Source organism: Anolis sagrei, chromosome 1, assembly GCF_037176765.1.
Source record: "Anolis sagrei isolate rAnoSag1 chromosome 1, rAnoSag1.mat, whole genome shotgun sequence".
In the NCBI taxonomy this organism is placed as follows: Eukaryota; Metazoa; Chordata; class Lepidosauria; order Squamata; family Dactyloidae; genus Anolis; species Anolis sagrei.
Window position 1 is genome coordinate 246528896 of NC_090021.1, and position 22881 is coordinate 246551776.

The window sequence follows — 22881 nt, forward strand, 5'->3', positions numbered from 1 at the left end:
TCTCAGAAAAAATATAATACTATTTAAACAACTCAGCTACAAATGGCTCCACCACGTCACTTTGAACTCGACTGTTACAGCTAGTGCTGATTCAGGCCTCCATGACGCACTTTAATTAATATCTAGGGTCATTAGCCTTTGCACTTTATCGTTGCTTTACTGTGTTGCTGCTCTATTGTGTTGCTCTGTTGTGTTGCCGCTCTTCATTGCTGCTCTATTATACTGCTAAACACCATCTGTATTCCAACAGCACAATTCCCTGTTCCCAATCTGTGCTTAATAACTACGACCTATGCCATTACCTACTTCCTGGCACCTGTTAATCTGGTTGCTCATTATATATATAGGTAAGAAGGAATGGAATAGCACGAGGGATCCCGAATATGACCTAACGGGACTGAAGAATGCGTGGAGGGCAAAGCTATGGCAAACTGAGACTGTAACATGGCATGTACACCGAAATGAGCCTTGGTTTATTGATATAAGTACCAAATGCGTCATGGAGGAGGGAGAGGCTTCCGTTAACCGAGGAGCCCCCATAGAAGTCGTGGTGGGGAAGGGGAGATACGGGAAAAGGAGACCTTTAATTCGGCCTAGGGAACGTGGAACAACTTTAGTAATTCCAAATCGGTCTCCTGATATGGTAAGTAGGTGTAACCAGGATGGCGGTCCCTCAGGATTGAAAGTGGTGCTGTTGAACGCCAGATCTGTCAATGGCAAAACAACTATCATCCAGGACTTAATCCTGGATGAGCGGGCAGATCTGGCGTGCATCACAGAGACCTGGCTGGACGAAGCTGGAGGTGTAAACTTGACCCAGCTTTGTCCACCCGGGTTCTCTGTGCAGCATCAACCGAGATCCGGAGGGCGGGGAGGCGGGGTTGCAGTAGTCTACAGAGATTCCATTTCTCTGACCAGGACCTCCATCCCACAGTCAACAAATTTTGAATGCGTCCACCTGAGGGTGGGTGACCGGGACAGTTTAGGGATTCTGTTAGTGTACCGTCCACCTCGCTGCACTACAGTCTCCCTACCTGAGCTAGCGGGGGTAGTCTCGGACCTGGCATTGGAGTCCCAACGGCTGGTTGTGCTGGGGGACTTCAATGTCCACGCCGAGGCTGCCCTAACGGGAGCGGCTCAGGACTTCATGTCTACCATGGCGACCATGGGTCTGTCCCAACAAGTATCTGGCCCCACCCACAGTGCTGGACATACATTGGACTTGGTTTTCTGTCAGGGATGGGAGGAAGGTGGCGGTGTTGAGGAGTTATCCATCTCTCCGTTGCCATGGACCGACCACCACCTGGTCAGCTTTAGACTTACTGCACCCCCTAACCTCCGCAGAGGTGGAGGACCTATTAAACTGGTCCGCCCTAGGAGACTTATGGATCCAGAGGGATTCCTGATGGCTCTTGGGGAATTCCCCGCCACCTCGGTTGGTGATCCTGTTGATGCCCTGGTCGCTCTCTGGAATGGGGAGATGACTAGAGCAATAGACACGATCGCTCCAGAACGTCCCCTCTCAAGTAGCCGAGCTAAACCAGCCCCTTGGTTTACTGAGGAGCTGGCGGTGTTGAAGCGAAAGAAGAGGGAACTAGAGAGCGTGTGGCGTTCGGATCCAAGCGAGCCAAACCGAACACGGTTTGTGGCCTTTTTAAGGTCATATGCCGCGGCAATAAGAGCCGCTAAGAAAACTTTCTACACGGCCACTATTGCGTCTGCAAAGAACCGTCCGGCTGAACTGTTCCGAGTTGTCAGAGGCCTTTTAAAACCCTCCATCCAGGATGGGTGTCCTGACGACTCGGCTGCTCGCTGTGAAGCTTTTGCTCGGTTCTTTACAGACAAAGTCGCTTTGATCCGCTCTGGACTGGACGCCGCATTAACGGCAGTCTCTGAGGATGTAACACGAGCATCTGCTTGTCCGATTTTAATGGATTCATTTCAATTGGTTCAAACTGAGGATGTGGACAAGGTGCTTGGAGGAATGAGAGCTACCACATGCATCCTAGACCCCTGCCCATCCTGGCTTCTAAAGGAGGCCAGAGGGGGATTGGCCGAGTGGGTTAAGGTGGTGGTTAATGCCTCCCTTCGGGAAGGCATTTTTCCAGCCAGCTTAAAGCAAGCTGTGATAAAACCGCTGTTGAAGAAGCCATCACTGGACCCCACTCAATTGGTAAACTATCGGCCTGTTTCCAATCTTCCCTTTTTGGGCAAAGTCATGGAACGTGTGGTGGCCTCACAACTCCAGGCATTCTTGGTAGACACGGATTATCTAGATTCGGCACAGTCTGGTTTTAGGCCGGGACATGGTACCGAGACAGCCTTGGTCGCCTTAGTGGATGATCTCCGTCGGGAGCTCGACAGGGGGAGTGTGTCCTTGTTGGTGCTACTCGACCTCTCAGCGGCCTTCGATACCGTCGACCACGGTATCCTTCTGGGACGCCTCGCGGGAATGGGTCTCGGAGGTACTGCTCTGCAGTGGCTCCGGTCATTCCTCGAGGGTCGGTCTCAGAAGGTGTCACTGGGGGACTCCTGCTCTACCCCACAACCTTTGTTTTGTGGGGTTCCTCAGGGTTCAATCCTGTCCCCCATGTTGTTTAACATCTACATGAAGCCGCTGGGCGAGATCATCCGGAGTTTCGGGGTGCGGTGTCATCTGTACGCAGATGATGTCCAACTCTGTCACTCCTTCCCACCCGCTACTAAGGAGGCTGTCGAAGTCCTGAACCGGTGCTTGACCGCTGTGACGGTCTGGATGGGGGCGAACAAATTGAAATTGAATCCAGACAAGACAGAGGTGCTCCTGGTCAGTCGCAAGGCCGAACAGGGTATAGGGCTACAGCCTGTGTTAGACGGGGTCGCACTCCCCCTGAAGACACAGGTTCGCAGTTTGGGTGTGATCCTGGACTCATCGCTGAGCCTGGAGCCCCAGGTTTCGGCGGTGACCAGGGGAGCATTCGCACAGTTAAGACTCGTGCGCCAACTGCGACCGTACCTTGGGAAGTCTGACTTGGCCATGGTAGTCCACGCTCTGGTTACATCCCGTCTTGATTACTGCAACGCTCTCTACGTGGGGTTGCCTTTGAAGACGGCCCGGAAGCTCCAATTAGTCCAACGGGCGGCAGCCATGGTATTAACAGGGGCTGGGCGCAGGGAGCATACAACTCCTTTGCTGTACCAGCTCCACTGGCTACCGATTAGCTACCGAGCCCAATTCAAAGTGCTGGTTTTGACCTTTAAAGCCCTAAACGGTTCTGGCCCTACATACCTATCCGAACGTATCTCGGCCTATCAGCCCACCAGGACCCTAAGATCTTCAGGAGAAGCCCTTCTCTCTATCCCACCTGCTTCACAGGTGCGGCTTGTGGGAACGAGAGATAGGGCTTTTTCTGTGGTGGCCCCCCGGCTTTGGAATGCCCTCCCTACTGAACTAAGATCATCCACCTCGCTAATGGCATTTCGGAAGAAACTAAAAACTTGGATGTTCGTGCAAGCCTTCAATTGATTTTTGATGTGATGTTGTCTGACCATGGATTAGCAATCAAGGATAACGAATTGGACTACGATTTAAACGATGAGATGCTCCGATCTGTATTGGTGGCCCAATACTATGAATGTTTTGTATGTATTTTTAAATTTTTAATCTATATGCTTAAGTGTATTGTATATTTTAACATGCTGTAAACCGCAACGAGTCGCCGCAAGGCTGAGATGTTGCGGTATATAAGCGTACCAAATAAATAAATAAATAAATAAATAAATAAATGTTGGATCAAATACTGGTTTTCAGTTATTGCCAAAAATATGAATATGAGACTCCAGTGTGATATCAAAGTGGGAGAAAGCATTAAGTTGCTTAATGCAATTCACTTCCTTACCCCTTTGATGGTCAGTGTTAAAATATAAATATTAATCCAAGAAACAAAAGAACCAGAACTGGAATACATCCTGCTATTGCCTTTCATTTTCCCCGTTATGAAAGCATCCCTGTTCAAGATGATGAAGGCAAAGACATCTGGACATTCCCATTCACACACATATGCCCTCACCACGGGATGTGGGCACAGGCCAACACTAGGCTCAACTGCTAAACAGTTTCAAATCAGGGCCTACAGAAGAACCCGCTTGCCGAAACCATGAGGCATGACTCCTAGACTAAGTTATGAATCTTCCTTGCTCGGTTGCTAGGTGAAAAGCTGACTTCTTCTGACATTCCATCACTCCCACTGGCAAATCCCAAACTGAAACAAAAACCTGCGTAAAAATAGCAATGTGTTTTGCCTTATGCTGGCCCCCAAAAGCCTGCGTACAATCCACTGGCAACATTTGGCCTCGGATCTGAAAGACATTTTCACTGTTTCCTCCAGGGTTGCATTCCACAATCTTCAGCTATATTTTCAAGTTGTATTTTAATGCACTGAGGAGCTTTGCTTTAATTGCACTGTGATATGAAACAAAGCAGGGGAGACTTGGGTTTTCAAATAACCTACAGGCTCCCACAGTCCACAAAGGATGGGAAAAAAAACCAACTATGTAAATACCTACTTCATTTTCAGTGGAAGCATGCTAGCAAACAGGCTATCAGAACAAGGAAGTCCCTGGGAAATTAATTTCATTGGTTGTGATAGTTGGTGGGGGACTTGAATGTCAGAAAAGGCAAGCAATTGTGCACTCGTGTAAAGGTAAAAGATTTCCCCTTGACATTAAGTCTAGTCATGTCCAACTCTGGGGGTGGTGCTCATCTCCATTACTAAGCCTAAATACTTGTCTGTAGATGTCTCCAAAGTCATGTGGCCGGCATGACTGCATGGAGCACCGTTACCTTCCCGCTGGAATGGTACCTATTGATCTAATAGAGGCTCCTTCTTTTGAGGCTTTTTAAAAAAGGCTGAATGGCCATCTGTTGGGGATGCTTTGAATGTGATTTTCCTGATTCTTGGCAGGGGGTTGGACTGGATGGCCCACAAGGTTTCTTCCAATTCAATGATTCTATGATTCTACTCACATTTGCATGTTTTAACATTGCTAGGTTGGCAGAAACTAACAGCAAGAGCTTACTTTGCTCCCCAGATTCTAATAGCACTCATGTAAACGGCCCCAGTTTACAAAAATAGTTGCTCAATTTGGCTTTTTTTAAAATGCTAGTTTTTAGTTTAATTTTGGTCCTCCAAGACATTTTTCCCCCTAATTTACTGTATTGGATTTATTTGTACCCCGCTCCTCAGCCATAAAGGAACTCAGAGCGGCTTACAAAATGCTAATTTACCCTCAAGTTTACAATGTACTTAAGATAAATTGCACATGGATAAATTGGCCTCACTGACAATATTGTCCACATTTTATAGTGTTCTTCTGTGAGAAGACTTCCAAGAGGAATACCCATTTGGTGGCTTCCTCTCTACAAAAATACTTTTGAAAAATCTCTCCATCTCATCCTTTGTTCAGAAAAAGTTACAGTTTAAACCACTCCTGAGTAAACTTGGGCCCTCTTTCCATCTGAGTGTTTTGGACTTCAACTCCCACCATTCCTAACAGGCTCAGGCTCCTTCCTTTTTCCCCCTCAGCTGTTTAAATGGAAAAGGAGAAGATAAGGAAGGGGGCTGAGGCTGTTAGGAATGGTGGGAGTTGATGTCCAAAACACCCGGATGGAAGGAGGGCCCAAGTTTGCCTAGGCCTGGTTTAAAATATAATAATAATAATATAGGGGAGGAAGTCTGAGCTTCTTAGTGTTTACAAATGAGAATCATGGTATGATCTTCATTCCGCTTTTTTCCAGCAAGCATGCGGACTCTCTTGCTTGATCCACCGAGCACCCAACACATGGCAGTTATTTGCCCTGTAAGACTGATCACTTTGATTATGGCTGACCCTCCCCCTTTATATTTATTCATTTCCAACTCTTCCTTCCTTTCCTTCTTTCCTCTTTCCCTCCTCTTTCTGGCCTTCCTTCTTTCTTCTTTTCTCGCCCTTTCCTTCCTTCCTTTCTCTTTCTTTCCCTCCTTCTTCCTTCCTTTCTCTTTTTTTCTTTCCTTCCTCTTTCTCTCCTTCCTTCCTTTTTTCCTTCTTTCTTTCTTCCTCCTTTCCTTCCTCTTCCTTCCTTTTTCTTTCCTTCCTTCCTTCTTCCTTCCTTTATCTTTTTTCCCTTCTTTCTTTCTTCCCCCTTTCCTTCCTCTTTCTTTCCTTCCTCTTCCTTCTTTCCTTCCTTCCTCTTCATTCCTTCCTTTCTCTTTCTTTCTTTCTCCTTTCCTTCCTCTCTCTTTCTTTCTTTCCTTCCTTCTTCCTTTATCTGTCTTTCCTTCCTTTCTCTTTCTTTCTTTCTTTCTTTCTTTCTTTCCTTCTTCCTTCCTTCCGCAAATAATAAATCCAGCAAAAATATATCTTTTTTCCACCCAGTGCAAAAGAGCAGTGAATGCAAAGGATGAGCAGGAGCCCCGCGTGCCTCCGTCTTCCAGGTGGCGGCCTCTTCTCTCTCCCTCTCTCTCAGTCTCTCTTGGACATAAAACCATAATATTGTGGAATTCTGCCACCGATTCCCTTTTGCTCGAAAGGGGGGAATCCCCGTATGTTGGGGGTTCACGGGTTTGCTGAGACCTTGACTCGGGCGTCTGCTGTGGTTTCGAAAGAGTCGGGCTCGCCGAAGGAAGGAGAGGAAGACGCCAGGAAAGGCAGAGCCGGGCGCCCTAGATTTTGCATCCGGAGCCCCGGAGCCCACGACATCGGCACCACCTGCGCACTCGTTTGCATTTCCCGCACGCAGGAACCCGGGGCTGCCCAAAGCCCGCCCGGAGGAGGAGGTGGAGGGAGAAGAGGAAGGCCACCTTGCCTCGGCCCGAGGAGCAACCAACCCTCCCTCGGCCAAGGCGCCCCACCGCGCGCAAAAGGGAAAAGATGTCTCCTCGTCCTCCTCGTCCTCCTCTTCCTTCTCCTCCTTCTGCTTAGCTTACCTCCTCCGCTCGCAGGCAGCACCAGCAGCCCGAGATCCCTTTGGCCCCAATCCCGGCCGGCGATCAGAGCAGCGCCTTCCCCATCGGGTGGAGTGGCCCCTCACCATAGTCACCACCAGTCCGCCGGGCAGCATCGCCGTGGCGCTGGGCGCATCGTGGAGGGAAGCGGGGGGGAGGGCCCAAGCCAGGGACGGCCCAGCTCCCCTCCCTCCTTCCCTCTCGCCTCCTTGGCTGGCTGCTCGGTGTCACCGAAACCTTGGGGACGCCCCCGACCCTCCTCCTCCTCCTCCTCGTTCCGGCGAAGTGTCACTTTGCCCAAAGCGCTGCCTCGTCCAAGCAGGCTGTTGCTTGCTTGCTAGCTTGCCTCTCTCTCTCTCTCTCTCTCTCTCCCCTGGACCCTGCGAAGAGGGCGATGAGGATGTGGTGGGGACAGGCTCGTTGCCCCCCCCCCCCCCGCCTGCCTGCCTGTCTCTCTCTCCCTCCCTTCCAAAAGCCAGCCGCCAGCTGTGGCCGAGCGTCTCCGCAGCAGGAAATGCCAGAGGAGTGCGCGCCAAACCACATAAGGAGGAAGAGGGGCCGGGGGGGGGGGGGGTGCGGCGGTGGCGCGCGGAAAACCTGGGCAGGATCGCGGCTGTGGCGCCGGACGGGAGGCCTTCCTTCCTCTCCGTCTCTTTCTCCCCTCCTGCTCCTGCCCGCGTGGTTGGACCGGTTACACGGGGAGGGAAGGGGGAGCCAGCTGCCAAAAGAGGCCTGGCGCTGGCCCGGTTTCACCGCCAGCCGCCTTCGCCGTCAAGGGAAGGGTTATATAAAAACCGCAGAAGAGAAGCCCGTTTCCTTCGTTTCTCCTACACATTACACACACACACACCCAAATTTGGGGCTCTTCTGGTTCAGATGCTTCGGAAGCCGAACAGAAGAGCGCGCGTCAAACAAGGGCCTGCTTCCCCCTACTGGACAGCCCAGGCCTCCCAAAGCCATCTTCAGTGAAAATCAGAACGAATTGACAAGTTGCTGGGAAATGGATGGAGGAGATAGACCCGGCATGGGCAAACTTAGGCCCTCCCTCCAGGTGTTTGGGACTCCAACTCCCACCATTCCTAACAGCCTCAGGCCCCTTCTCACCCCCCCCCCTTTTCAGATGTTTCAGCTTTTAAAACCACAGGATATTTGTTCAAAATAATATACAAATCTGTTAACCAGATCTCTTGAACAGAAGATTTCTGGTTCCTCGCTGATTCCTGTTATCAATTTGGACACCAAATTTAAGTCACTTAGAGCTTTTTGGAAGATGAGTGGATGAGAAATATTAGATAACCAAGAAAAGTATAGCTGAATCCTAAATTCTCAAGCTTTGAGTGCTTTCTTTTCTTTTCAAAAATCATCCAACTAACAGTTGCAGTTTCTTTGGGTGCCTTCCTTCCTTTCAGCTCCTTTAATCCCAGCTGCACAATTTGTACTTGCAGCCAGATGTGTCAGTATGTTCTTAGCTTGAGTAATAAATTTCCTTTCAGTCCTACTTCCTGTTCCCACAATCTTGTGTCCTTTCTTCTTTGCAATCTAAAAAATCTCCAGGCCTTGCTCAGATGTTTATAGTCTAGAGATCACAGCCCAAACACTAACTCCCACTCTCTCAGGAATCCCAGAGGAAGGCAGGGTATACAGTCACCTTCCATATCTGTGCATTTTGCCACCACAGTTTCAACCAAAGAAACAAAAACAAAACCTGAAAAGCCAACCATGATTTTGCTATATTATATAAGAGAAATGTACAGGTGGGTCAAAAAGTAATGCCTCCAGCACTCCAACTTTTATTTCTTTCACAGCTATGGGACTATCTGTGCATGATATCGAGGTATCCTTACTCTAATAATAAGGTTTTTTTTTTCTGATTGACTGATTAGAACCATGAATCTGAAGCTTAAAGAGTCATCATTGAATTTCTGGCAAAAGAAGGTTGTGCACCTAAGGAAATCCACAATTGCTTGAAGAATGTTTATGATTTGGCCCCTTCTGATTTTTACCTGTTTGGACCTCTGAAAGACAACCTATATGGTTTCAGATCCAATGACTTGAATGACATTAAACAGCTTTGAAATCATGGATCATGAAGCAAAATCGTGATCCCCCTCCCCCCCATAAATGGGTTTGATGCCTGGGTTAAACAATAGTGCAAATGTGCACTATGTTAAATGGTAGTTTTGTGTAGATGACACTTCAGGCTATGATCTGTAGCAAATTCTGCTGTTATATGTTCATTCATAACATTTTTATGACACAGGAGGCAAAATATTTTGATCCATCCTCGAATAATGAGAAATGAATATCCATGGATTGTGGTATCCATGTGGGAACAAAACCAAGGGCCCACTGGAAGGTAAAGGTTTCCCCTTGACATTAAATCTAGTAGTGTCTGACTCTGGGGGTGGTGATCATCTCCATTTCTAAGCCGAAGAGCTGGCATTGTTCATAGATGCCTCCTAGGTCATGTGGACAGCATGACTGCATGGAGAGCCGTTACCTTCCCGGATAAACGGTACCTATTGATCTACTCACACTTAAATGTCTTGGAACTGCTAGGTTGGCAGAAGCTGGGCCTAACAGCAGGAGCTCACCTCGCTCCGCGGATTTGAACCACCAACCTTTCGGTCAGGAGGTTCAGCAGCTCAGTGGTTTAACCCGCTGCGCCACCCACTGGAAATGAAACAGTTAAAGAGTTGTTATGATGCTGCTACCTTCCTCCTACTCCTAGTCAAATGTCTCACCCTGTTGATCAAATTCCACTCCCTTATAGATCTTGGAAAAGTTACTTTTTTGATGTAGGACTCCTTCCCTCCCTCAGTCATTTTGGCCAGTTACCATTTTGGTTGGCAGTTCTAGGAACTATGGTCAGACAAAAATGAGCCACTAAGATTGCTATCTAACTCAGGAATGATCTGAAATGCACCTACATGATCAAGCACAGAAAAAATTATGGGGACAATTATTTTAATTGAAGCCTCTTGTGAAAAACAAAGTGTGCATGTAATCTATCCTACACATGCTTACATGGAAGAAAGCTACACTGAATACATGAAGGGGACATTTGAGAGATGTCAGCCATGAGCCTCAGATCGCTTGGTCATCTGCTTCCAATTAATACTCTATCAATTGATGTGTTGGTCAAAAGATATTGAGCTGTTTGTGCTCCTTCGATTTTATCAGTTTTATACTAATTTATGCAATACTTTTGATATGGAATAAATAAATAAATTGATGTGTGAAACTGGGATCATTTTTTACCCTCAAATGCATAACTTTATACTTGCTTTCGCTTATTTTCGCTTACCCACAAGAGCCAGAAAAATAGTACAGGTCAATGACTGGCTTAGAAAATGGTGTCAGGAGGAACGCTTTGGCTTCCTCGACCATGGCCTGCTATTCCAGGAGGATGGCCTACTGGCAAGGGATGGGGTGCATCTCACACAAGTAGGAAAACACCTTTTTGCTCACAGACTCGCAAACCTCATTAGACGCACTTTAAACTAGGTCCACCGGGGGAGGGGGACAACAGCCTTGCGAACACTACTTTACCCATAATGTCTGGGAATCGCCAGAAGGCTAAACGGAGGGCTGCACAAACGCAACAAGGACCAAGTACCAAAAGCACAATAATCCCAATTAAACAGCTCAAGGGAAGATCCCAGGGGCTCACATGTCTTTACACTAATGCACAGAGCATGGGAAATAAACAAGACGAACTCCAACTTCTAGCACTACACCACAAATATGATATCATAGCCATCACTGAAACCTGGTGGGATGACTCCTATCGCTGGAATGTAGATATCGAGGGGTATAACCTCTTTCACAGAAACCGAACAAAGGGGAGAGGAGGCGGAGTAGCCTTATATGTCAAAAACTCTTATGCTGCAGAAGAAATTCAAGACAGCAATCTGGGAAACCAGCTTGAAATCATCTGGATAAGAATCAAGGGAACTGGGACTCAAAAAGATGTCGTTGTAGGCGTCTACTACAGACCCCTAAGCCAGGAGGAAGATCTTGATGAAGTCTTCTGCCAACAGTTGACCAAACAGGCACAGAAAAGAGATGTAGTAGTCATGGGCGATTTCAACTATCCCGATATTTGCTGGAAAACAAACTCGGCCAAGAGTACAAGGTCCAACAAATTCCTCGCTTGCCTTGCAGACAATTTCATGGTCCAGAAGGTAGAAGAGGCAACAAGGGGATTGGCTACTCTTGATCTCATCCTAACAAATGCGGAGGACCTGATCGATGCGGTCGAAGTGGTAGGATCCTTAGGGGCAAGTGACCATGTGCTCCTGCAATTTGAGGTACAAAGGAAGGCCGAAACTAAGAGAAGTCAAACCCGCATTTTGGACTTTAGGAGAGCTGATTTCCAAAAAATGAAGGAAACGCTGAGCAGCATTCCGTGGACACAGATACTAAAAGACAAGGGAGCTACGGATGGATGGGAATTTCTCAAGAGTGAAATACTCAAGGCGCAATTGCAAACCGTGCCAACAAAGAGAAAAAATAGGACAAGTGCAAAGAAGCCAGAATGGATGTCCAAAGAACTTCTAACTGTGCTAAGACACAAAAGAGACATGCACAAGAAGTAGAAAAAGGGAGAAATCACCAAAGAAGAATTCAAACAAATAGCCAACACCTGTAGGGAAAAGGTCCGCAAAGCTAAAGCAAAAAACGAGCTCAGACTTGCCAGGGACATTAAAAACAATAAAAAGGGCTTCTATTCTTATGTCAGTAGAAAAAGGAAAAACAAGGAGGCGATAGGACCTCTTCGAGGAGAAGATGGGGCAATGCTGACAGGGGACAGGGAAAAGGCAGAACTACTTAATGCCTTCTTTGCCTCGGTCTTCTCACAAAAAGAGAGTCTTCAACCTCAGCAAGATGGAGTGGATGAGGGATTGGAGGACATCCAACCCCAAATTGGGAAAGAAGTCGTCCAGGAATACCTGGCCGCTCTTAATGAGTTCAAGTCCCCAGGGCCAGATCAACTACACCCAAGAGTATTGAAGGAACTAGCGGAAGTCATTTCGGAACCATTGGCAACCATCTTTGAGAGTTCTTGGAGAACGGGAGAAGTTCCAGCAGATTGGAGGAGGGCCAATGTGGTCCCAATCTTCAAGAAGGGAAAAAAGGACGACCCAAACAACTACCGTCCGGTCAGCCTCACGTCGATACCGGGCAAGATTCTGGAAAAGATTGTTAAGGAAGTGGTCTGCAAACACTTAGAAACAAATGCAGTCATCGCTAATAGTCAACATGGATTTATCAAAAACAAGTCATGCCAGACTAATCTGATCTCTTTCTTCGATAGAGCTACAAGCTGGGTAGATGCGGGGAATGCCGTGGATGTAGCGTACCTGGATTTCAGTAAGGCCTTTGACAAGGTCCCCCATGACCTTCTGGCAAGGAAACTAGTCCAATGTGGGCTAGGCAAAACTACGGTGAGGTGGATCTGTAATTGGTTAAGTGGACAAACACAGAGAGTGCTCACTAATGCTTCCTCTTCATCTTGGAAAGAAGTGACGAGCGGAGTGCCGCAGGGTTCCGTCCTGGGCCCGGTCCTGTTCAACATCTTTATTAATGACTTAGATGAAGGGCTAGAAGGCATGATCATCAAGTTTGCAGACGACACCAAATTGGGAGGGATAGCCAATAGTCCAGAGGACAGGAGCAGAATTCAAAACGATCTTGACAGATTAGAGAGATGGGCCAAAACTAACAAAATGAAGTTCAACAGTGACAAATGCAAGATACTCCACTTTGGCAGAAAAAATGAAATGCAAGGATACAGAATGGGGGACGCCTGGCTCGAGAGCAGTACGTGTGAAAAAGATCTTGGAGTCCTCGTGGACAACAAGTTAAACATGAGCCAACAATGTGATGTGGCGGCAAAAAAAGCCAATGGGATTTTGGCCTGCATCAATAGGAGCATAGTGTCTAGATCTAGGGAAGTAATGCTACCCCTCTATTCTGCTTTGGTTAGACCACATCTGGAATACTGTGTCCAATTCTGGGCACCACAATTCAAGAGAGATATTGACAAGCTGGAATGTGTCCAGAGGAGGGCGACTAAAATGATCAAGGGTCTGGAGAACAAGCCCTACGAGGAGCGGCTTAGGGAACTGGGCATGTTTAGCCTGAAGAAGAGAAGGCTGAGAGGAGATATGATAGCCATGTATAAATATGTGAGAGGAAGCCACGGGGAGGAGGGAGCAAGCTTGTTTTCTGCTTCCTTGGAGACTAGGACGCGGAACAATGGCTTCAAACTACAAGAGAGGAGATTCCATCTGAACATTAGGAAGAACTTCCTGACTGTGAGAGCCGTTCAGCAGTGGAACTCTCTGCCCCGGAGTGTGGTGGAGGCTCCTTCTTTGGAAGCTTTTAAGCAGAGGCTGGATGGCCATTTGTCAGGGGTGATTTGAATGCAATATTCCTGCTTCTTGGCAGGGGGTTGGACTGGATGGCCCATGAGGTCTCTTCCAACTCTTTGATTCTATGATTCTATGATTCTATGGTTCTATGATTTTTCATTCTCCACTTTAAAGCTTATTCTTCCACTTCAGAGAGAACCTTGTGGAACTCTTCAAAACCATTTCTCTGAGTAGAGTTGCTAATATTATCCACTGGTCCCCGCTCCTACCCATTAAACAGCCTTTCTTTAGGGACAACAGCAGAGAGTAAATGCTTTGCTTCTTTGATGGAACAACATTTATTTTATAATATCTGCAGATTAAATTGTTGTTAATGATATCAGAGTGGAGACTGGTTTTAAAGTAGAGGGAACTGCTCACCCTTTTCACATATGATAATATTAAAAGTGTGGTTTAAAAGTACATGGCTTTATTTAAAATGACTTCCTACATACCGTTTATATTAAAAGAAATTCAGTTTCCAGCCGCGAGGTCTAAGCATTGGGTAACTGGATGAATTTGAAAGAATCCGCTCTATTTAATTAGTTTAACCTTCATTGATACATAACATTCATATACATCATTTAATATATACATCAGTTAATTAGTTTAACCTTCATTGATACATAACATTCATATACATCATTTAAAAGAGTGAACAGTAAAACCAGACATTGATGAGATAATGTAAAGGTAAATTACATAATAAATCTTTTATGGAGACTCAAAGAACATAGTATCTAACTTTTGCCAATGGAACTAACATAATGAGGCCCCAGTAACCACAGCCATATTGATTAAGCAATAAATTAGCATTCTCTAATAATGAAAATAATTTCCAGTTGGTTAAGCAACTTAAAAGAATAATAATTTAATCATGCAGGCATTTATTTATCATGCAAGCCATTTCAACGATATACAGTACAGTTCTTAATGAAATGGAAACCTTGTATCTCTACCTGTAAGCATTTTCGGATATACATATTAGCTAAAATGCTTAAAGGCATCATTCAGTAATACAGATGCTCTAGGAAAGGTTCACAAGCAAAAAGAACTATCTACTGTGTTCCTTTATTTCACACATTAGAAAACAGAGTGATAACATTAAATTGGTCTCTTAATTGCAAGGTTGCTACAGGTCTCTCTGGTAGTTAAAAGAAGGAAGAAAAAGCAACAACAATTTTCGCTGTCCCCAAAGAACTCATCTATCCTTTGAGACTACATGAACCACTTCTATTCTAATGTTGGTATCCATTTTTATTTTCTTGCAACAAAAGGAAACAGCCAGATATACAACTTGCATGTTAAGCCATGCAATCTAACAGATATGTGGAAACTTCTGTCTGATTCATCTAGCATTACACAGGATCAAATATCAACTGACCATCTCTAGTCCTGATAATACAAGCAGTCCCCAAGTTACAAACATCTGACTTAGAAACAACTCATAGTTAAGAATGGGGGTGAGACAACAGGAAGTGAGAGGAATCTGCCCCTAGAAAGGGAAATTAACTCCTGAAAGAGTTATCATGGGGAAGCTTTCCCACCAATCCTTGTTTCTGCAACAAGCCACTTTTTCCAAAATCTAATTGTCACAGGGACAGAAAGTGAGGGAAAATCTTCTGAACAGGGGAACAGACAGCAAAACAAACACCACATGAGTGTTAACTCTTCCCCATGCTCCTCAAAGCATGTATATACACATGCACACACCTGTTCAGACTTACATACAAATTCTACTTAAGAATAAACTTACAGAACTTACGTTGTTCATAACTTGGGGACTGCCTGTAAGTTTGATTAATACACAGTTACTGTACAATAGTGGCCATAGAGAGCCAATGTGGTTTGGGTATTGGACTAGGACTCTGGAGACCAGGGTCTGACCATAAAAACTCACTGAGTGACACTGGGCAAGTCTTACACTCTCAGCCTCAGAGGAAGCTAAAAGCAAACTTCCTCTGAACAAGAAAACCTTAATTTGATTTAGGGTCGCCATGCATCAAAAATGACTTGAACATACACAAAAAAAAGCCCAACACCACCACCACGGCCATATTAGCTGCTGTGTGTGTGTGCTCCAAGAAGCAGCTGTCTCCAGAACTGGGAAGAATTGATGACCACCCTATTGCTTCCTCATTGTGTCACAATGTAACTTATATTTCTGTTATCAAGCAATGCTGAGTTTAACAAACATGTGTTTGGTATCTAATAATTGAGGGCAGTGCGGGGGGAGCAAGGAAAAAAAGAAGACAATTCTGTCTTCTCCTATAAGAACTTGCCCAAAATTTGAGTTCTTCGGTGGAGACTTTGTTGTGGACCTATCAATAAATTAGGTTTCAGTTCCTCTAGCTGCCTATCCTTACACTGAAGTAATTGTTTGGAAGTGGTTGTGACTGTCCCTGCCATTCCTCCAGAACCCAGGGAACCTCCTCAGAGAAAGAGGTGTAGGTCTCTATAAAGCGGTGGTTCCCAATCTATGGTTTGTGGACCACCAGTGGTCTGCAAGAACTAAAATATGGTCTGCGGCCTCACCGTTACTACACTGTTTCAACTAGAGCGACTGATCTCACGAAACCCTCTTATAGTGCTGAGGTTTTTCTGTGAGCGAGCAATGGCGACTGCTGACTAGCATATGTTCTGTATCAGAAACTAGAGCTGATGTGGTCTATCCAATGTAATTTTCTGAATAGCACCCCAAATAACCAAATTGCGTCTAAAGTTGACCAAAAACTGATTTGTAACCCTTTTGGTACTAAATGTTGGAGAGTGGCCCCTGGCCAAAGTGGTCACTGGTCAAGTGGTCCCTGGTCAATAAAAAGGTTGGAAACCACTGCTATAAAGAATCAGAATCTTCGAAGAAACCTCTATGGTCCAAAATGTCCTATTTCATGGCTGTCTCACATGCAATCCTTTTGCAGCCTCTGGATTCATATTCTCCTTTCTTCCTCAACCTCCAGTTCTCCACCTTTGGGCCTCAGGGAGAAAAGTATTGGTGGGAAATCCCAGATTCAACAAACAGGTACCTGTTGGCCTGCCAGGAAGTTGTAGGAAGAAGGATCTACTTGGGAAGAGTAAGAAGATTCACCTGTAAACCCCAAAGGCAACAAGGAAGGAAAGGAACTGGTCTATACCTTACAACTATCCCAATTTGGCAGGGCCATTTGGATTAATCTCTTGTTGTTACATTTTTGAGCTGCATTTAAAATGACCCAGTTATCTCTCCTCCCACTTTCTCCCTTCATATTTAGCTTGCTTCAATTGGTGCAAACTAAGCAAGGGGGAGATGAGAAGATGGGGAAGGTCCTGCCTTTTCCAGTAGTCTCAGGCAAAAGCAAACTGCTGCAGTCTCTCCTTTCTTTTGAATTTTTACTATCTTGATCCCACTCTAACTTTTCTTGGCCTCATATGCTCCAATTTTTAATCTGTGAAATGCTTCTGTAAACCCTTGCTAGGTGTAAATAATTTCCAAAGAGCTCCACTTTAGTGCTAGATCCCAGATTAGGAACAGGTCATGGAGAGGATTGCAATAGATCGTTTCTAATATTTTGCATCATTCTATCTTAAAATTAATTAACCTAATTATACCCTTGTCTCCTTCATCTTTCTAAATCTCCTGACCCAAATAGGACTATCAGTTCTGATGGATCTAATCATTGTATAACTCTTTGAAATTGCCACGCAGGAGAGGTAACAGATATATAGCTGGTGAGAGAATGAATAAGTAGATACACCAATAGCACTATAATAATGACTGCAAACCATATAAATTTAGCTGGCAGTGCTTCCAATCATTATTAAGTATATGTATTCATACATTTTATAACTTTATTCTTACTTACTTTATTTTATTTTTGATGCACCAGATTATCTCCCCTAAACAATGGCACACTTCACACATTTTATTCCCAACCCATCAATCTTCTGGCTCTTTCTGGGATCATTAAGCATCTGCTTGACTAGTTATAATTAATTTTCTGGCCACTGTGCTACAGCTGTCCCTCCTCATGGGCACAAGAGTTTATAACGATTAGGTGGAAATTGGAAGCTCTGAAGAAGACAAAATTTTAAATATCAGTCACCACTGCCAAGGCCAAAGAGTAATTATAGTATGTCTGTGAAGCACCAAATGGCATTTCCGTATCTCGACTCAACTGGATTTTTTGTTGTACCCATCTGCCTAGATCACAATGCAAAGCTTCTGCCATGCATTCTGCAATAAAATGTAAAATAATCATCCTTCCTCCTTCTTGTACATTACCATCAAGAAACCAGGAGCTGTCTTCCTAAGCTCAATACCTTTTCTCCTTCTTTTGGGAAAAGACTCAATTCTGATATTTTTCCAAAGAGCTAGTGAAGCAAAAAATTTGTAAGCTTCAACAGAAAAATCTTCAAGCCCTGTGTCCTATCAGCCATGAAATCCATGTCTCTTGGTTTCAGCCATCCTTATCTTGTGAGGAATAATAAACATGGACACAATTTATTATCATCCCAGAAGTAATACAAATAATACAGTTATAGGGGTTACTGAGATACCATACATGAAGTCATACATGAAAACTTTAAAGTGCTGTACAAAAATTCACAGATTATTTAATGTTGTCTTGACCATAAGCCTCTTCACTGAAGCCTGAGTGGAAATTTTTATTGACCAAGAAATGTTGCAAGGAATTCCACAAGACTTATTTGGACATTAAAAATACGAGCAACTTCAATAGGAATATGAGTAGGGAAAGTGCCACTAAAATAAATAGATGATAGATAGATAGATAGACAGACAGACAGACAGGTTGCTGACATTTATCTTAAAAAGCAGATGTCAATTTATGAGAATTCTAATTTGGTGTTTCGATTTACACTGTTCTAGGACTGTAGGAGACCTGGGACCACACTCATTGGATGATCTTAGACAAGTCATATTCTCTAAGCCTCAGGGGAAGGCAATGGCAAATCCCCTCTGAATAACTCTTGCTTTATGTCAGAGTTGATTTGAAGGCACATTACAATTGCACTGTAAACCTTCCTGGAGATCAGGTCACTGCCTTCCCATTAAAGAGAACACAAACCTATCTATGTTTATGGGAAATTCCAAGATGGTTCCTATTTCCAGAGAGCCCTGTGACTCCCACCGATGATGGACCTGGACCAAACTTGACCTGCAGACTCAACATGACCAATAGAAAATACTTGAAGTGAAGGGTTTAGGGGGGCTTGACCTTGGGTGTAGGAAGTTTCAGTTCACCCATGTCCTTATGCATTTTCTAATGGGAGCATTCATTTAAGAAGAACAACAAAAGCAATGACTATTTCTTATAAATAGCACTACAAAATATCTAACCTGGGCATCATCAGGTACCCAGACTAGTCTAACAATATAAATTAGAACCCAATCATCCTCAGGTCCTTTCACTGTGTGTCCTTATGGTGCTATATTCCATTTTAACATCCTATATGTGCCTTTCCACCTGACCACTCTTCAAACGTTACTTTGCAAACTACAATTACCAGAACCCGAATCCAGTCTGCGAGCTTCTTTGGAGTGGTCGTCCAGAAAAAGGTAACATATCTATGTTTTGTTTCTGCCTCCAATTTCTACCTCTGATATAATGAGTGGAGTGTGAGGAACCATGTGATTTTTTACTCTTTTTATTTCAGAGAAACAGGTGTTACTGAAATTGACAGCACTCCCTCACAGGAAAATATTTTTAGGACTAGCGTATAAATGTGAGTCAGAGCTTGTAAGTAAGCAATCTGGAATTGTAATAGGTAGCAAATAGAAAGTAAGAAGTGGGAATAAAGGAATGAGTTATCTCAGTGGGGGTTTCCCTCTAAGAATTAGTATTGTAACTGATGCATTTTCCCTTTTTCACAAACAGTCCAAAGCTAGAGGTGAGCCATGTGGTTGAACTTGATGATACCATGTGGTGCTTGAATTTGGTATTTAGGTGGGTTGAAACTAAACCAGGAAAGTGAAAACCTTTAAAATAGTTACCAGTAATAGACAGTGTGTGCAGCAGCTAGCTACTATGATTAAGGAGCATAGACAATGGCTATAGGAAATAAATTCAATTTTATTATAAGAACTGCACTAGAGATAGCAAAGCTACACTAGAACAGGAAGAGGACTAAGGACTTTATCACACTAGCCTGTTGTCTCATGCCAATTAGTATAAGCAAATGGAAATATACTCTGACTGGGATGATGACTTTCACACATAACTGCAATTGTGCAATCCTGCCACTATGTTGATGCAAATTCTTGCAATCAGTCTTCCACACATTTCCAACTCCTACCCATGTTCATGCTATCCAGTGAACATTCACTATGTGTTTCCCCCCTTATTTCTATTTAGCCTCAGTTGCATAGTTTTGGCATTTTCATGAGATCTTCCTCTGTTTCGCAATATTTGATTTTAGCAGAAATTATCATAAAACAAAGGGTGATTCATTTGCAGGTTTTCATTGGCAGGTTTTCCCATCAATGAAAAGAGACAATCCTATCATGTTTCAAGCACAATGAAATTATGGGAAAGACAAATGTAGTGCCATAAGATGCATAGAAAAGTGCCTTTATCCTGTTGTAATTACGCTTTACCAGCTTAATTTGAAAAAATCCTAAATTAGTTTCGTTTTAGCAGTGGTGAAAGAGCAAAACAGAGGGAGGAGGGAAGAGGTGGGGTGATTCCTAAGAGTATCAGTCCAAGACGTAAGGAAATTGTAGGTCACTGAAACATTCATTATCCCTTTCAGTGCTATTTACTGAAATCTTTAAATACTGGGTGTTGTTGCATTTCTAACAGTAAGGATAGGGCCCTTTTTTGTAGCCTCTAATCTGTGGGATTCCCTCTCCACTCCAATAGTCCCTTCTCTCTCCTCTTTTAGAAAGTCAGAAGAAGTTTTGAGAGGAGAGCAGAAATTGTGTCCTAAACCTCTGTTTGCTGTTGTCTAGCTCTATAATTTAGCTAAGCTTTAGGATTAAGTATTTTGCAGTTAATAGTAATTTTATGATTTTATGGTTCTGTTTAGCAACAAACACATATTTCACATAGTTAAATAAAACATGGGCTACAGTGAATCAATTTCATGATAAATTAAAGAATGGTTTCAGATTTGCACCATTTTAAAAAATGAAACCAATTTTGTAAAGTGATTTCACGCATATATTGTTTTGCTTTCCCCCCTCTGAGATGACAATCAGCTGTGTTTGCTATGGATATTTAACTAATATAATTTGACAAACAATTGCATCTTCCTCAAAATTACAATTGGATAATCCTCAAAATATGCACAGGATTTTTTATTTATTTTTATGGGATACATCCATCCATAAGGGATACATTCCAGGACTTCCTGGGATAGGTGAAATCACGTGGAATAGTGAATGCTCTATTTTGTGCTTGGAGTAAAATAACTCATTCGCTATCTCATCCGTTCACTTCCTGCCCCATCCTTCTCCTTGGTGATGAAGAGATGTTAGTGGTGGTTCTTCTTCCTGTCCTCTTGTTTACACAACAGCTACGGGCTTTAGAAGTTAGCAATAGTGGCATCAATTCATCTTGCTTTTCCTCACAAGCCTGAGGCTGTTGCATGAATGTGCACACAACAGCCTGAGGCTTGCAGGGAAGGGGACAGTTATTGGGAGGTCTGACTTGGCTCCTGTGGTTCATGCTTTTGTTACATCCCAAATAGATTACTACAATGCACTCTATGTGAGGTTGCCTCTGAAGACTGTTCAGAAGCTCCAGCTAGTCCAACATTCGGCAGCCAGGCTGCTCACTGGGGCGGGGTACAGGGAGCGCACAACTCCCCTGTTAAGTCAGCTCCACTGGCTGCCTATTAGCTTCCCAGCACAATTCAAAGTGCTGGCTTTAGCCTATAAAGTCCTAAATGGTTCCGGCCCAGTTTACCTGTCTGAACATATCTCCCTCTATGAACCACCAAGGACGTTAAGATCATCCGGGGATGCCCTGCTCTTAGTCCCACCTCCTTCACAGTCATGACTGGTGGGGACAAGAGACAGGGCCTTCTCTGTGGTGGCCCCTTGGTTGTGGAACTCTCTCCCCAATGATCTGCCCCCTCCTCCCTGACCTTTCGGAAAACACTCAAATTCTGGCTTTGGGATCAAGCGTTTGTGCAATAAATGGATCAACTGAGAAAAGAATATTTTAGTGGATAGCAATGGAATGATTTGGATTATATTTTGAACTGGCAAATTGTTTTTAATTGAATGCTTATAATAGTTTTAATTGTGTTAATTATAACTGTGTTTTAATGTATTGGGGTTTTTTTGGCATCTAATGACTGCCTGCGGTAAGACATCCCGAGTCCCTCTTCAGAGGTGAGAAGGATGGGATAGAAATGCCTAAAATAAATAAATAAATTATTTGTGCTCTCCCACCTCAAAACACGAGGCTGGTATGAACAACGAATAAGTGAAACTGTAGATATGGAATCCACAGATATGGGTGGAGGGGATGTCTTTGTGTACTGGTTAAATATAGGCTTCTGTTTAATAGGTCCAAAGTTGTTAAAAATAACAGTCCTGGAGCTGCTAAAACAAAACACCTTTCTAGGGTACATTTCAAATTATACATTTATATTCATCTGAGTGGTATTTTTTTTAGGATAATAAGAGCCTCACAGTGTGAGCTCTGCACTGTGGAGATGCTGGCTTTCTTTTTTTCTTGTCTCTGAAAAGAGATAAAGGAGAGAGAGAAAAAACGGATGTAAACATTTGGTTCTTAAATATTCTATAAGGGGATTGTCAGTGAAAAAAATGCAGTATTTATGTATATGAGACAGGGATGTAAATATTTGACTATCTTATCCTTGCAAGTGAAGAAAAATAATTTCTTCAAGCTTTTTTTCCTGCTGCAGAGAAAATTAATATTTACATGCATTTTTGGCTATTGTTTTCACATCCCAAAGTGTTCCAGAGTTTTATTCGGTATAGCAATAATTATGGAGGCTTTTTTAATGCAAAGTGGAGCTGTGTCCAAACCTACTTGTTCTCAAATCACTATGTAGTGGTGGTTTTTAAAGTCTACTTTAAACAAAATGCGTACTTTCTCGCAGTAGTCCTGGGGACATTAGATCCCCCCCCCCCCCCCCCCGCTTCTGAACATTTTGAAAGAGTCAAGACTTGGTTGTTTGAGCAAGTGTTTGAAAATGCAAGATATAGGAATTGGAACGACTGGACAACGAGATGGGACAATGTTTTTATTAGGAGACGCTAATGATGTGTGCTTTTGTATGCTTTTAGTATTCTTGTTATGGTTTTATATTATGTGTTAATGTTTTAAAATTATGTGCTAATGTTTTAAAATGTTTTATGGTTTTTTGGGGGCATTGAATCATTGCCATTGTAAACCGCCCTGAGTCACCTAAGGGCTGAGAAGGGTGGTATACAAATATGGTAAATAAATAAATAGTCTCTTGCACAAGCAATCTTGCACCAAACAAAAAATGCTGCCTATGGACCAGAGTTACGTTTTTTCATG

The 22881-nt window shown here is 43.9% G+C and overlaps 1 protein-coding gene across 2 annotated transcripts in view; it reads right to left on the reverse strand.

Annotated features, from left to right (window-relative positions):
- OSBPL5 (oxysterol binding protein like 5) overlaps window positions 1-22881 on the reverse strand; it is a 222325-nt gene that overhangs the window by 166155 nt on the left and 33289 nt on the right. Inside the window, exon 1 of one of the 2 annotated variants that reach the window (XM_060768266.2) lies at window positions 6945-7497. The exons of the other annotated variant lie outside the window; for it this stretch is intronic. The gene's annotated coding sequence lies outside the window, so the exon portion shown is untranslated. Of the gene's footprint in view, window positions 1-6944; window positions 7498-22881 lie in introns of those variants that run through there. 2 annotated transcript variants of the gene reach the window in all.